The sequence below is a fragment of the Apium graveolens genome, chromosome 3 (assembly GCF_009905375.1).
Source record: "Apium graveolens cultivar Ventura chromosome 3, ASM990537v1, whole genome shotgun sequence".
NCBI classification, from domain to species: Eukaryota; Viridiplantae; Streptophyta; class Magnoliopsida; order Apiales; family Apiaceae; genus Apium; species Apium graveolens.
The window spans coordinates 241,730,650-241,746,782 of NC_133649.1; positions in this window are offsets into that span (position 1 = coordinate 241,730,650).

The window sequence follows — 16,133 nt, forward strand, 5'->3', positions numbered from 1 at the left end:
TTATCCAATAATTCTTGCAACTACGATGTTAACTCCTTCATCTCAACTGGCATCATTCGATAGGGAGCTTTCGATACTGGTTCCGCTCCAGGAGCCAAATCAATCATAAACTCGATCTCTCTATCTGGAGGTAGTCCAGGTAATTCATGTGGAAACACATCGGGAAAATCTCTTACTACCGGAATATCCTCGATCCTTGAGGATTCTTCCTTTATATCTTTGACATGAGCCAAATAAGCTTTGCATCCTTGTCGTAACAATCGCATTGTCTGAATAGTCGTTAAAAACATTTTCTCTTATCTTTTCCCCTTGAATATTACCTCAACACCATCGTTGGTCTTTAACTTCACCTTCTTGTTTTTACACTCTATTTGCGCCTCGTGGTTTAACAACCAATCCATTTCTAATATAACGTCGAATTCTCCTAACTTAAAAGGAATTAAGTCGGCAGAAAAGTGCCGACCTTCTATAACCACATCACAATCGAGATAAACCTTATTAGCAGTAACTCTCTCTTAATTTGCTACTTCTATAATCATATTGGGTTCAAGAGGGCACGCAACACAATTTAATCTATCAAGAATACTTTCAGCAATAAAGGATCTAGTTTCTCCAAAATCCATTGATATTTTTACTTCTACTAAGTTAATAACAAGCATACCTGCCACCATATCTATATCTTGCACATCATCTTTCATCGTCATATTGAAGGTTCTAGCTCTAGGTTGAGCCGTTGGTGCTGGGGGAAGCGATGGTCCAGCAATTCTAAGAGCATTGGCCTTTTAAACGGGCTCCTTGCAGTTTCTGGCCATATGGCCCACTTTTCCACACTTAAAACAGGTCAATTCAGGCTTCTTTGCTCCACTTGGGCACTCGGATGAATAATGCCCTTTCTGATTACACCTAAAACAGGTCACATCCAGCTTGTTAGACCTTCCTGGGTGTCTCTTCCCACAAACTTTATACTTTTGAATCTGAGGTCTACTATCATTTCCCGGTTGTTCTGTCTTCTGAAAATGATGCTTTTGAGCTCCATTCCCGGATTTGAACTTCTGAAACTTTTGATTCTGACCTCTACCATTCTTACCAAACTTTCCTCTAAACTTTGAACTTCCTTGCTCTTGCTCTGAGATCTCAAACTTCCTTTTCCTACTTTCATTTTCTCTTTTTGCAGCTTCACGTTCTCCTTCCATTATTATTGCCTTCTGTACCAGGGCGGCATAATTCTTGATCTCCAACAGTGCTACTTGACTTTGTATCCATGGCCTAAGTCCTTGTTGGAACCTTTTGGCCTTCTTCGCCTCCGTATTCACATACTCAGGTACAAATCTAGATAACTCCGAAAATTTCAACTCATATTCTGCTACCGACATATCTTCTTGTCTAAGGTCCAAAAACTTCATCTCCAACTGATCTTGCATATAGCTTGGAAAATACTTCTCCAGAAACATCTCAGTAAACTTCTCCCATGATAAGTCCTTTCCTTCAAGCAAAGCCTTCGAAGATTCCCACTAGAAACTCGCCTCGTCTTTAAGGTAATATCTCTCACACTAAGCTTTCTTCTCATCCTTAACTTCCGCTAATTCAAACGCTTTCTCCATTTCTCTTAACCACGACTGAGCTTTTATCGGGTCTGGTAAGCCTAAGAACTTTGGGGGATGAACGGATTGAAAGTGTTTAAAGTTTCCAACTTTAGGGGCTATGGGTTGTTGCAAAAGCCGAGCTAGCCGGTTCATCATAGTGGTATCTTGGTTCAGTTCTTGGTCTTGGATTTGAATTTCTTCTTCTTGGTGATCTGGTGAGTTGGCCATTTCTTACAAACCCCGATTGAGCAATTATTTAGCAATAAGATAGCATGGCATTGATATATATAACAACATTTTTCTACGAAATTACTTTTGCGGGTTTTAAGCTTTACCCAATTTTGCACATGCAATCTTATTACTATATAATACTCATATTAATTATGTTTTCTCATGGCACAGGGTTAAATTCTTATGAAAAGATTAAACACGGGTGTATAGAAACATGGTATGCAAAAGAGTTGTAAAGATTCTCAGGGTGCACAATACGAAAAAAGATATGTGGTTGATTCAACAAGCCAAAGGTACAACGATAAAAAGTCTGATTATGACAAATTCTGAAATAAGGTACAATAATATAGCAGGGTTAAAACAGAGGAAAAACTGGAAAAAATCCCCCTATCTACCTCTAACTTCTAACAACTACTACAAAGTCCTGAGGTACAATACAACAAATGAAAAAGGGATCCCGACATCTGACCATGTATCCCAAGCCTACTGGCGTTAAAAGAAAACAACAACTACGGGCTCCACCAGATGTCCCGCATGATCAACACTATCATCTAATCATCCAGAATCTCTCTCAACACAACCAACATCCAGCGAATGATCTTATGTAGCCTCCGGGCCTAAGCATCAGCATCACTAGTGGATGGTCCCTCATCCAATCTCCTCCGGGTAACCTGCTCCACCATCTTAATCCGGACTATCCACTCATCATCCATAACTGAAGCGCTCTGCCTAGACTCTCGAGCTAGCCTATCCACCAAAGCTCATAACTCAGGAATGTGGGAGTAAACAAAGTCTCGATCCTGGGCTAACTTGCCACCAACACTGACAGACACAGTCTTAGGCATCCAAGACTCTGGCTCAGGGGTTGAGGTCTCTGACTCTAGCCTCAAGGGTGATATCTGCATAGGAATCTCACTACTCTCAGATGGATCCTCCTCTGGATCAGAACTAACATACACAGGCTCCTCTGAAGAAGATGGCATGGGGTCCACTGGGGTACCGGTGAAACTAATCTCTGAATAAGAATCACTACCACTACTGGGGTCCTGAGAGAAAACAAAAAATAGCAACCAAGAAACAGCGTTAGGGTTAGATAAAACTTCCAACTGACTCACACCCTAACTCTAGTTGCTACTTTAACTATTCACTTCACTTAGACTATACCTAATAGTCTAACTCAACTCTATATGAGTCCAACACTCTCGCGATATAGATATATATATACCCAAAATACCTTTTTATCCTAACTTGTCTCAGGGACTAGATCATGTAGCTCTAATACCAACTTGTGACGCCCTCAATCTCGGGGTTAGGAAATGAGGACCCACACAACCTTAAACTAACAATAAATAAGCATAAACCCCGATTAACTAATAACAGGATCTAAGAGGATAAAGTTTGAGACAAGATTACAACTACCAACCATAATATATAAATTACAACTCAAAATAATACCGAATTTACACAATCGATTTCGACTTGGAACCGACAGATAACCCATTGTATCTTTACAACTTTCCAACTAAGCGCTTGCTCACACATATCCTGTACTACCTGCTCTGGCATCTGGAAGCCTACAACACGGTAGGGGCCACCAGGTACACTCTTACGAGCAGTGCACCTAAGTCTGGCCATCCTCTTGCTTAACTACCATGATAGAACAAAGCATAATATATGAGTATAAAACTCAGCAAATAACTAAATGACAGTTCTATGATACAATAAACATTATCTTTTCACAATTACTTTTCGGGCATTCTACTGAAATTCTCTAGGTGGCAGATTTCTATCTTTGGGCTAGGGAAGGTTTATGAAGAGATAGTTGGGCTTTCAAGAATTAAGGTTCAAGATAAGGTGAAAGCTGACATTCATCACAAATCATCAACAGGATCTCAAGGATCTTTCAAATGGAAAGCGAGAATCTTTTCAACTCTAAGAATCAATTATATGAGTGATAACAATATCAGAATAAGAATCGGGGTTCACAAGTTGTATGCTAATCAATATCATAATCAACTATTTTCAAAACATTATAAGCCATTTCATTTTCAAAGAAACAATTTGCTAAAGCAATGTATTCAATATCCTTTATAAAGTGATAGGGAACCTTTGATTGGACTACTTTTACTTTTATATATAATAGGGTGATCAGCCCGTACCGACCTCCATCTGGTCTTTAAGGTACCTATGGCATAATTTCAGCCTTAAATTGGACTAGCCCCACTAATCTTTAAATACCATTGGACTAGTCCCACTAGTCTCTTACGTCTCAATCCAATCCATCAGGAATTCATTTGGAAAACCTTTGTGCTGGAAAAGAAAGGTTTTACTAAGTTCATTTTAACATTACCAAGAATATGAAATCATTCAGACTCTTTCAAGTCGAAACTCATTCTTAAGTCCAATTTCAAGAATTCAAAGAAAGTGAATGAATCAAAGGTAAACAAAGTTCAATGTTTAGGATCTTGATCAAATGATCACAAGGTATACAAGTTAGGAAATCAAATCAGTTCCAAGGATCATCATGGAATAAGGTAAACAAAGGAATGAAGGATCATTATGCAAGGGGGTTCATAAAGGTTCTTATAGGGTTTACAAGAATTCAAGGTATCAACAGGTGATCAGGATATGAATTAAAAGGTTACTATAAGGGTTTGAACAATAATCATATCAAGTCATTACAAAAAAACAATAACAGGGTTTCTCAAGAATTAATAACTGGTTCACAATGTACAATAACAGGGTTTCTCAAGAATCAATAATAGGTTCACAAAGTACAATAACAGGGCATCTCAAAAATCAATAGCAGGTTCACAAGTGTTATAAAAGATCCATACTCTATCATGGCATCAACAATATCCTCTCTATAAAGAATTTATACAAGTAAGCAGAGTTACTTGCCTAAATTCGCTTTCCTGTTTCACAAGGGTTGAACTATTGCCACCTAGTATACCTTTCCCTTTCCTAGCCCGAATGCCTTCATGCTCTGAATCTAAAATCCAACAATCTAACCCTAATTAGATCCTCAGTCGACGTTCCCAAAATGCTTAACATTTAACCCTCATCGCAAAACCCTAAGCGTATATGTACTCCATCATACTCATATAGCACGATATACCATTTAGTCGTACTTCAAATCAATTAGTCATCGATTAACATACATTACGACACCACCATAACACATAGCACTTAATAAAGTGTACTTATATACTTTAAACTTCATACTTTAGTAAATAACCTTGATTCGCATGACTCAATAACAAGCAACTCGACCCTTTTCTTTTTATCAACAATTCAAACAAAAATCAACAAATAAACCAATTAATCCTTGGTAATTGTATACTAAGGATTAACTTAGTGATTTACTTAGTGAAGTCCTTTAATCAAATCAACCTCTTTTACACCTTTAACCGTTCGTCTATAATTACAAAACACAATCAAAAATCAAACAACGACATGCAATTATTGAAATCATGTATAAACTTGAGATCAAGCCTTCACTCATCCTTTTACATTATTCTTAACTTAAATCTTTACATGTAACGTTATAATTTAACATGCAATTGATAATTCATTCAAAGCCAAATCATTTTCATTTTCATAAATCATTTAATCACAAAATTTGGAACATACAAGGTTGATCTTTCACCTTAGCACACAATTTGACTTAATCTCTTAAAATTTCATCCTATAACCTTCGAATTTTCCCAAAATCAACACATGCAATTATTAATTCATTTCTTTAAATGATCAACTATTCTAATTTCTCAATATTATCTTAGAACAATCATCCACAACCATTTAAGTCAACAAGAATCAACTCAATAACTTTTGAAATAAAAAACCCAGTTAGTTTTAAATAAATCACCACATGCAAACACCAAAAATAAGTTTAAGAATACTAGAGTTCAGTTGTAACATCATCACTCACCACCACCGGAGTTCATCACCGGTGGCGGTGGCTTCATGGTGGTGCCCCCACTCGGGGTTTCCAACCTTAAACCACCAATTTTTACAACAAATATACACATGCAAACACATATCATCATTCCAAATCATTTGAAAATCAAAACCCTTTTTTCATAAGAACTGAATCAAAACCACCAAAATCCAACTTTGGATTTTTCAAAAACTTTGGAGATAGCAACATGAATCTATATATCTAGATAGATGAAGCAAAATCTCGTATAACCATAGTCTTACAATCGAAAAATGATGAAGAACAAGGGAAAGATTGAAGAGAGAGAGAGTACCGAGAGTGTGAGAGAGAGAGAGAGAGAGAGAGAGAGAGAGAGAGAGAGAAATGAGAGAATGAGAGAAAAGAGAGAGTTCGGGTGAGGAAAAAGAAAGGGAGTGGGGTGGGGTTTATATACTACCAAGGAAGGGTAGTTTAGTAATTGGATAATTATATTTCTGAATCCTCTTTTATTCTTTTTTCAAAAATGAATTTGATTAATAAATATCTCTCTCGGAAAAGATGGGAATGATACAAATAATAATTTTAGAACATAGATCTCGAAATTAGCTTTTCAGCCATATTTTCAAAATAATTTTTGAGCGAACAGTTGATTTAATACGGATTTTACAAGATTATACTGAAAATAGCATTTTAACTCCATAAAATCATTTTAAAATTCACCGATCATGAAATAAATCCATTTATCATTTTTGTAAAGTCTCTAAGACTATTCTGAAGATACCAAAAACAAATTTCACACCTTGAACATACTCGGATAATTTTATAAAAATATTTAAAGGTTCAATAAACCTCATTTTAAATCAGATAAATCCTTTAAAATCATTTAAACATTAACAGAGCACATAATCAAGCATATTTTCAAGCAATAGCACGTATTCAAATATCAAGACTCATATTCGACCACGAATTTTCCCTTTTTATTATTATTATTATCCCCCTTTTCGCGTAACGGGTCGCGTCCTGTCTGACGGCCCGACACCGAGCGTTTCAATTACGTTTCACAATCAATACTTTATACCAACTGACACGACACTGGAATATAATATTCTTTTAAACCTTTCCATTTCACATAATAACACATAGTTCATATTTAAATACTTTTAATGTTACGACCGGCATTTTATGTAATATTATTTGTGAATAATATTAAGTTAAATAAAAATATATTCAATGCTTGTACGTTTGTGTGAGTGAAAATTTCTGCATTATAAATTTGCTTTGGGTAGTATATGATTTTTCAAAGCAAGAATTTATTTAATTTCTTTATTTTTGATTTATAAGGAATATTCTAAGCTTTGGAAAAATTTTCTTTTAAAAGACATTTTGTACACAAATTGTGAAAATGATTTTATAAAGTCTCTAAAAATACAAGTTAATTTATGGTAGAAATTTTATAATTTTTGAACTTGTATTTTATTTTATAAAAATAAATCATTATAAATTTTAGTTGTCATAATTATTAAATTACATGAATAACCTTGCATGCAAACTCTCTTCTATTTAACCAAAGGGCAAAGAAGACATTCTCCACCCCACTAACTCACATTTTGCTAGCCAAATTACCTCCTTGACCTTGCATGCAAATTTGCCTAACTTTAGCTAGAGGGTTACTCTTGTCATTTCCTAAATCCACTCACATTTAGCCTAGTCAAAGACATAAAAACAAAACTAAAGTGATGATCACTCCATTTTCACTCCACCCTCCCCTTTTCTCCTCCCTCCCTCTCGGCTCAACCCTCCCTCTCGGCCATCCCATAGCCGAGGCCCTCCATCCCCTTCATTTCTTCATTCTTTCACCCAAACAATCATCTTATATTCAAGTAATTTTACTCCCTATATGTTATTCTTATATATTTCAAAAGTTTAGAGTGAAAAACCTATGTTTTGACCTTGCATGGTGATGTTTTGGTTAAACTCAAAGTGAACCTCCTTGATTCTTGTGAATCTAAGGCTTTCACCATGAGTTATAGTATCATAGGGTCAAGAATGGCTAGACATAAGAGTGTTACACTTATGCGAATGCTGTTTTTACCCTAATCCATTCGGCCATGACTTGATAGGAGCCGAATGGATGGTGTTTTGTTGCCTTGTTAACATTTTTGTGTATTTTGTGATGATAACATGAATTTTGTAGTAAAATCTTGATAAAATCCTTTTGCATGCTAGTTGATCATTTAGTTGTAATCCATGTTAGGCTTGCATGTTGAATTATGATAAAAATTTATTTGGAAATCATGTTGATTTGGCTTGAAAGATCCGAAAGCATGCATGCATGCAAATCACTTTTGATATTTTTGGAAGTTTTGATCATTTAGATTCATGGTTGTTAGTGAGCCTTAATTTCAGTAGGAATAATGTATTAATATTGATTTATACTTCTTATTGCATGGTAATAATTCGTGGTTATCTTTTATAAAAAGAAAAAAATAAATATATATATATCTTGTTGCTTCAAGAGCATAAAGGTTTGTGATTTGTAAAGAGTAGTCTCTTTTATTTTGCCATAGTTGCACCATAGGTAAGGATGATCTCACCAAGGGTATTTTGAGAAAAAGGGAGTTAGTTCAGTAGAATACCAAGTATAAGTCTTGGTTTAAGTATTTAGTTGTTGATAATTGGGTTTGTCAAGTCAAAACCTTGGAAAATGAGAGTTATAGTTTCTGCAGAAAAATCAGTTTAGTACCCTGAGGTTTAGAGTGAGTTTTGACCATGTCATTGATGTGCACTTTGAGGCCCAAGCCACCAGAAGTTAGTATGGGGAGTATATAATAGGTTTTAGGAGTTGGTTGGAGGTTTGCATGTCATTTGGTTAGGTGCACAAGTAGAATAACAAAATCTGTCCAGCAGGGGACAGTTTTGTTGCAACTTAGAAATAGGGAGATTTGGCCATGTCATGGGTAGGCCCTCATTAGGCCCAATTGGGCCTTAGTTAGAGGGTATGTCAGAGAAGTTTTTCCAACCATAGTTCATAGGATATGAGCTAGAACCATGTGTCACAAGTTAATTCAAGTCAGGGCATTTTCTGCCCAGAAAAACAGGGGTACCTTGGACTTTTAGCTTAGGCCCAAGAAGGCCCAAGCCAGGCCTTTGAGCCACATCAAGCTTGTGAGATGCCCTTAGGTCAGGAGAGTCTTGTGTAAAAATTTTGAAGAAAAACTTGTAGTTTAAGAGTGTCTAATGCACTCAAGAAACCTTAGTTACCATTCTGAAATTTGCACCAGTGAGCACTTTCACTTATCACATAGTTTTAGGACACTTAGAAGTGAGTATTAGGTCGACCACCATAGTTGTAAGATAGTATAAGGTCAGTAGAGCAAAAGGCACAAGTGAGGGTCAATAGGTTTTGGATAATTTAGGAAAGGCACATTGAGTTAGGAAGCCCAAATTCGAAGACTTCGTTTAGTTAGCGACCAAGTAACTTAAGTGGTGAGTCGAGATCATCCAAGCCTAGTGTGGCATTATGGTGTATATGATGTTATTTGGTATTAATATACGATATGTGATTATGTGGCTACGTGTGTACATTTGAAAATATAAATGGTGGATATGAATTAAGTGTGTATAGGCCTAAGTGCCATCCATGTTTAATTTCGGGTTGTAAATAGGTTAAGATGGAAAGAATATATTATAATGAGGATTATTATTATTTATGTAGGATCTCGAGACGAGGGAAAACTTGCCATAAAAGTCGAGTGAAGCTCCAGTTGTTGCTCCTACCAGTCAGACCAGACCAGTCTATCTCAAGGCAAGTGATTCAACTTGACCTTCGCATTTACTGTAAACAGTTCATATATATATCGATGCAATTATCCTGAGTCATTTTGATATATTTAAATCAAGAGTATCTTTTGTTTATCTTTGAGTTACATAGAGATGCCATGAACCCTCGAGTACGTATTGCAAGTAGTTCAAAAGTCTTTCATGATAGTTTAATGCCATGATAAAATAGAGATGTGTTATAATACCTTATTGATCCTTTTGATTATCATGCTATTGATCCCTGAGAAATCTTGATGTTGCACCCTGATGCTTTGATTCAACTCTTGAAATAACCTCGATAGAAACTTTATCTTGATACCTAAAAGCCAATCTTTTCTTAAATTCATTCATGATTGTTTGATAACCCTATCCTTACCCTAAAGCTTGATACCCTGTTATATCTTGAGCTGATGATCACTTCCTTTATATTTTAGCACCTCTATCCTATTGGAACCAGTGATGCTTATCTTCTTGATGTTCTAATACCTATACCTTGTCTACAACCATTGCTTTAAGCCTAGTTTGGCATTACTCTTTCATATTATCCAATAGCCTTGCTTAATTTCCTTGTCAAAATTCTTGTTTATGGAAATCTCTCGATTACCCTAATATAGTAAAGTCTAGTGGATCATGGCCCTGAGATTTAGTGTCATATTTCCAGTGTTTCAAGTTGATCTATAATCCCCTGATAAAAAAAATGATTTCAGTCAAAAGAGATTTTGTCATAAATCGGCATCAGTTTTCAAAATGAATAAAAGGTGGATTTTTCAGTCCCAAAGGGGGACAAATGTTTTCTTGAATGGTGGATCTGGACTGAGACGCGAGTCCTTTCCACACTTATATTAGGCTTAAAAGTTGCCTAGGGATTCCCAATAATGTTTTAGAACCCAGCGAGGTTCGGGATTACTTCGCGGCTGATCACCGGCTGTAATCCGTAGCGTCATAAAATGATTTTGATTAAGAATGGTTTTAAAATTGTTTTGATGCAAGCAAAATGATGCCAACTCACATAAGTTTTATCTCTCGATTATCATTGATTATGTCATTCCATTGTCATTTCTAAAGGTATTTCTCGATTTATGCTTTGCGTTGTATTGTTAGCACTTGTTGAGCTTTTGGCTCACTTCTTGCTTTACCCTGATATTACAGCTAGCAGCCATGGTTAGATTCAAGCAGACTGCCCGTAAGACCTGTGATGCTGATGCTTATGTTCGAGCTCAGGTAGAATAAGTAATAATAGTTGTGTGAGGACTCGGTATTTGTAATCAGATGTAATAGTTGGTAGTGTTGGGCTGTTCCAAACCCTAAACTGTAAGATCTTGGATTTTGGTTGTGTAATACTCATTAAAATGATGTAATAGCTATAATTATTTTGCTATTTAAGTTGGGGGTGTGACAGGTTTTGGTATCAGAGCTACGGTTTAGAGTCCCTGGACAGCCCAAATAGGTTATAGGATTTGTGTGTAGGTTATAGATATTACGCGAGAGAGAAGGTAAAGTAAATTATTATTAATACTCCTCTTATTGGTTGTCAGCAAAGGGCGCATTCCTCGTCATCCTCTGGGTCGGACGACACTATTGCTTTCTCCTGTGTATGCTGAGTTGAGGCGCGAGTTCGACATGCTTCAGGGCAAGTACGACCGACTGATAGACCGACTGAAGAACGTGTATCCGGACAGCCGAAACTACGAAGGGAAGCCCAAGGAGCAGATGATTGCGAGACTTGAGACCTTGGTTCGGTACGTCAACACTAAGCTTGAGGAGATGCCAGCACACCGGGACCGTACCAGCCAGTATGTCATTCAGATGGTGGCGGATGAGCTCCAGAGCATTGTGAAGACGCTTCGAGAGGAAAAGACTACCAAGCCCCGTTCAGATGGAGTGGAGCCTTAGTTCTTTCCATTTACCTTTCATGTTGTTGTACTATCAGACTCTATGGAATCCCCAGTTGTTTCCGTCTTTCCTTTAAATAAGCCTGTTATTTCTAGAATCAGACTATGTCCCAATCCTATGTACTGTGACCTTTAAAATTTCAATAATTATGTGCTATTGTTCCATCTGCTCTCAACTGTTATTTTATGTTTTGTCATCATATCTGGAAACTTGACCCCATATGTAAACAAGAATGCCATGCGATACCCTCGAATCATTTTATCATTCATATTTGTTATAACACAACTCTTATTTCAGGATCATGCCTCCCAAAAAGAAGAATCCAACAACCACCTTCACCACAGACCCAAATATTCTTCGACTACTGGAAACCTTGCAACAGCAAACCAATGCTATAGCTCAACAACAACTAACTCTTCAACAACGAATTGAAAACCAAGATAACCGTGAGCCATATCAACCACCTGAACCACCAGTACCACCAAGACAAATTGTCACTTTCAAGGCTTTTCAGAATGTGAATCCACCTGTATTTCATGATACCACTGATCCAGTGATAGCAAACACATGGATCAAGGAGATGGAAAGGGCTTTTGAGTTGGTACAGTTAGGAGACGATCAGAAGACGCTGTATGCCACTTACTTCTTGAAGGGAGAAGTCATTTATTGGTGGGAATCAGTAAAAGCTATGGAAGTCACTCAGCAGATTTCTTGGGAGAGATTTAAGAAGTTATTTCTGGACAAGTATTACCCTAAGTACATGCAGAATCAGATGGAGCTAAAATTTCTTGAGTTAAAAGCAAGGGAACATGACTGTACTGGAATATGAGAAGAAGTTCACTGAGTTGTCAAGGTTTGTGACAAAGTATACTAGCACTGAGGAAGAAAAAGCAAAGAAATTTCAGCAAGGATTGGAGCCTTGGATCAGAGATAGGGTGGCTATGTTTGAGCTTGAAACTTATGCGGGAGTAGTACAGAAAGCTGCTCTGATTGAGAATAATGGGATGCAGTCAAGGAAAGAGAGGGATAACAAGAAGAGGAAGGTTCCATTTTATGGAGAAAAGTCTGAAGCTGGAAGTTCGCAAGATCGGAATGTAAAGAGGATTGGTTTCCAGAAGGGCGGAAATTTTCAAAGGAAAGGAAATTTGGGCAAAAGGCAAGAATCAAAAGGGAACAATCAGGCAAGCCAAGGGCAAGTTGGAGAAAACAGGTTCCAGAGGCCAGAATGCAAGCACTGTGGAAGAAGGCACCCCGGAGTATGCAATAAGCTGAGTATGACCTGTTATAGGTGCAATCAGAAGGGACATTTGGCAAATGAGTGCAAGATGCCGAAGCCAGGAGTTACGTGCTACAAATGTGGGAAGACTGGACACATGGCTAGGGAGTGTAAGGCAACAGGACCAGTCAGAGCTCTGATGAACGTGGCAAGTACCAGTGCAAGCGTGCCAGCTGAGGTATTGGCATTACCTCCACCACCCGCACCAACCCCGCAAGCAACAGCAAGGACATTTGATCTAAAGATGAAAGATGCTGTTCAGAATTCTGAGGTGATAGCAGGTACACTTTTACTCAATAATGTCAAAGCCAAAGTATTGATTGATTCGGGAGCCACAAGATCTTTCATATCAGAATCTTTTGTTGATAAGATCCAATGTGATAAAACGGTTATGAGTGAGGTAGTAAATGTGGTAATTGCGAACCAAGAGAAGATTCCTGTGAATCAATTTTGTCCAAAATGTGAGATTGATATTTCGGGATATAAGTTCTCGGCCGACTTGATACTCTTCAAGCTGGGAGAGTTTGATATAATTTTAGGAATGGATTGGTTAGGAGAGAATAGCGCTCAGATAAATTGTAAGACCAAGAGAGTGTATTTAAAGACGAAGAGTGGAGAGAAGGTAGTATTTAAGGGACAGAGGCAAGAGCGACTATTTCTTACAATTATTCAGGCTAAGAAGTTACTTAGAAAAGGTTGTGAGTCGTTCCTAGCATATGTAGTGGATTCAGAGAGAGGCAGCCCCAGCATGGAAGATATTCCTGTAGTTAATGAGTTCCCCGATGTGTTTCCCGACGAACTACCAGGCTTACCACCAGATCGACAAATTGAGTTCGAGATCAACCTTGCTCCAGGCACGGAACCAGTTTCAAAGGCTCCGTATAGGATGGCACCAGCAGAAATGAAAGAGTTGGCGAGCCAGCTACAAGAATTATTGGATAAGGGAGTGATACGACCAAGTACGTCGCCATGGGGAGCACCTGTTCTCTTTGTGAAGAAGAAAGATGGGAGTATGCGTCTATGCATAGATTACCGGGAGTTGAATAAAGTAACGATCAAGAACCGCTACCCGCTACCAAGGATAGATGACCTTTTTGATCAGTTAAAGGGAGCAAAATGTTTTTCGAAGATTGACTTGAGATCGGGATACCATCAATTAAAGATCAAGGAAGAAGATATTCCCAAGACCGCATTTAGGACCAGATATGGGCATTATGAATTCCTAGTAATGCCGTTTGGATTGACCAACGCTCCGGCCGCATTCATGGATCTGATGAATCGAGTATTTAAGAAGTATTTGGATAAATTTGTCGTGGTATTTATTGATGACATCCTTATTTATTCTAAATCGGAAGAAGAACATATGCAGCACCTCTGGATAGCATTGGAGATACTCCGACAAGAGAAGTTGTATGCCAAGTTTACCAAATGTGAGTTTTGGTTAAAGGAAGTTCAATTTTTGGGGCATGTTATTGGAAATGATGGAATTAAAGTGGATCCGGCGAAGATTGAGGCAGTTATGAGTTGGGAGAGGCCAAGGACTCCTACGGAAGTGCGAAGTTTTCTAGGATTGGCCGGATACTATAGAAGATTCGTCAAGGATTTCTCGAAGATCGCCACACCATTGACCAAGTTAACCAGAAAGAATCAAAAGTTTGAATGGAGTGCAGAATGTGAAAATAGCTTTCAAGAGTTAAAACAGAAGTTGGTAACAGCTCCGGTGTTGGTACTTCCCGATGATCAAGGGAATTTTGTAATATTCAGCGACGCTTCACATAAGGGTTTGGGTTGTGTGTTGATGCAACACAGTAAGGTAATAGCATATGCGTCAAGACAGTTGAAGCCGCACGAGTTAAAGTATCCGACGCATGACTTGGAACTAGCCGCCATAGTGTTCGCACTCAAGATTTGGAGACACTATCTCTATGGAGAAAAGTGTGAAATCTACACGGATCACAAGAGTTTAAAGTACATTTTTACTCAGAAAGAGCTCAATATGAGGCAGAGGAGATGGCTGGAATTGATTAAGGACTATGACTGTTCGATAAATTACCATCCTGGAAAGGCGAACGTAGTGGCCGATGCGCTGAGTCGGAAGGAAAGATTGAATATAATGATAACATCAAAAGAGTTATCCGAAGAAATCGGAAAATTTGAATTGGAACTTTGTGCTTATGGGAAAGTCAAAGAAGTTTGTCATGCAATGACCTTTCAGCCAACACTACTGGAAAAGATAAAGAAGTATCAAGAGGAAGTAATGGAAAAAGAGAAAAATCAGTTATCTGGAGAAGAGATTAATACTAAAAGGGATGAGCAAGGAATACTAAGGTTTTCATCCAGAATATGGATTCCCCATGTATCTGAATTAAAGAATGAGATCCTCCATGAAGCCCACCATTCGAAATTTTCAATCCACCCGGGAAGCACCAAGATGTATCAAGACTTAAAGAAGAACTTTTGGTGGCCAAATATGAAAAGAGACGTGGCAGAATGGGTTGCGAAGTGCTATACCTGTCAGAAAGTAAAGGCAGAACATCAACGACCAAGCGGATTAATTCAGCCCCTGAAGATTCCAGAATGGAAATGGGAAAATATCGCTATGGACTTTATAGTAGGACTACCACGAACAAAGTCCGGACATGACGCAATATGGGTTATAATTGATCGTCTTACGAAGTCGGCGCATTTCCTTCCAATAAATGAGAAGTCGTCACTGGACAAGTTGGTTCATCTGTATGTGCACGAAATCGTATTAAGGCATGGAGTACCTGTATCAATAGTTTCAGACAGAGATCCCCGATTTAACTCAAGATTCTGGAAGCAATTCCAGGAATGTCTTGGCACGAAGTTGAATATGAGCACGGCGTATCACCCGCAGACTGATGGCCAGAGTGAAAGAACAATTCAAACAATTGAAGACATGTTGCGCAGTTGTGCAATCGATTTTGCTGGAAGTTGGGACGACCACCTGCCATTAATTGAATTTTCATATAACAACAGCTATCATTCCAGTATCGGCATGCCACCATATGAAGCTTTGTACGGGCGAAAATGTAGATCACCAACAAGTTGGGATGAAGTAGGAGAAGGAAGAATTCTCGGCTCAGAATTGGTACAACAGTTGCATGACTCAGTCAAGTTAATTCAGAAAAGGTTGCTTGCTGCTCAAGATAGACAGAGGAAGTATGCGGATCCAGCGCGTAAGGATGTTCAATTCCAAATTGGCGAAGCTGTGTTGCTAAAAGTGTCACCTAGGAAAGGGTTGATAAGATTTGGCAAGAAAGGAAAGTTAGCACCTAGATACGTAGGTCCTTTTGAGATTTTGAGTCAAGTAGGAAAGGTGGCCTACGAGTTGGCCTTACCACCTCAGTATCAGCATGTGCATAATGTGTTCCATGTGTCGTTGCTTAAG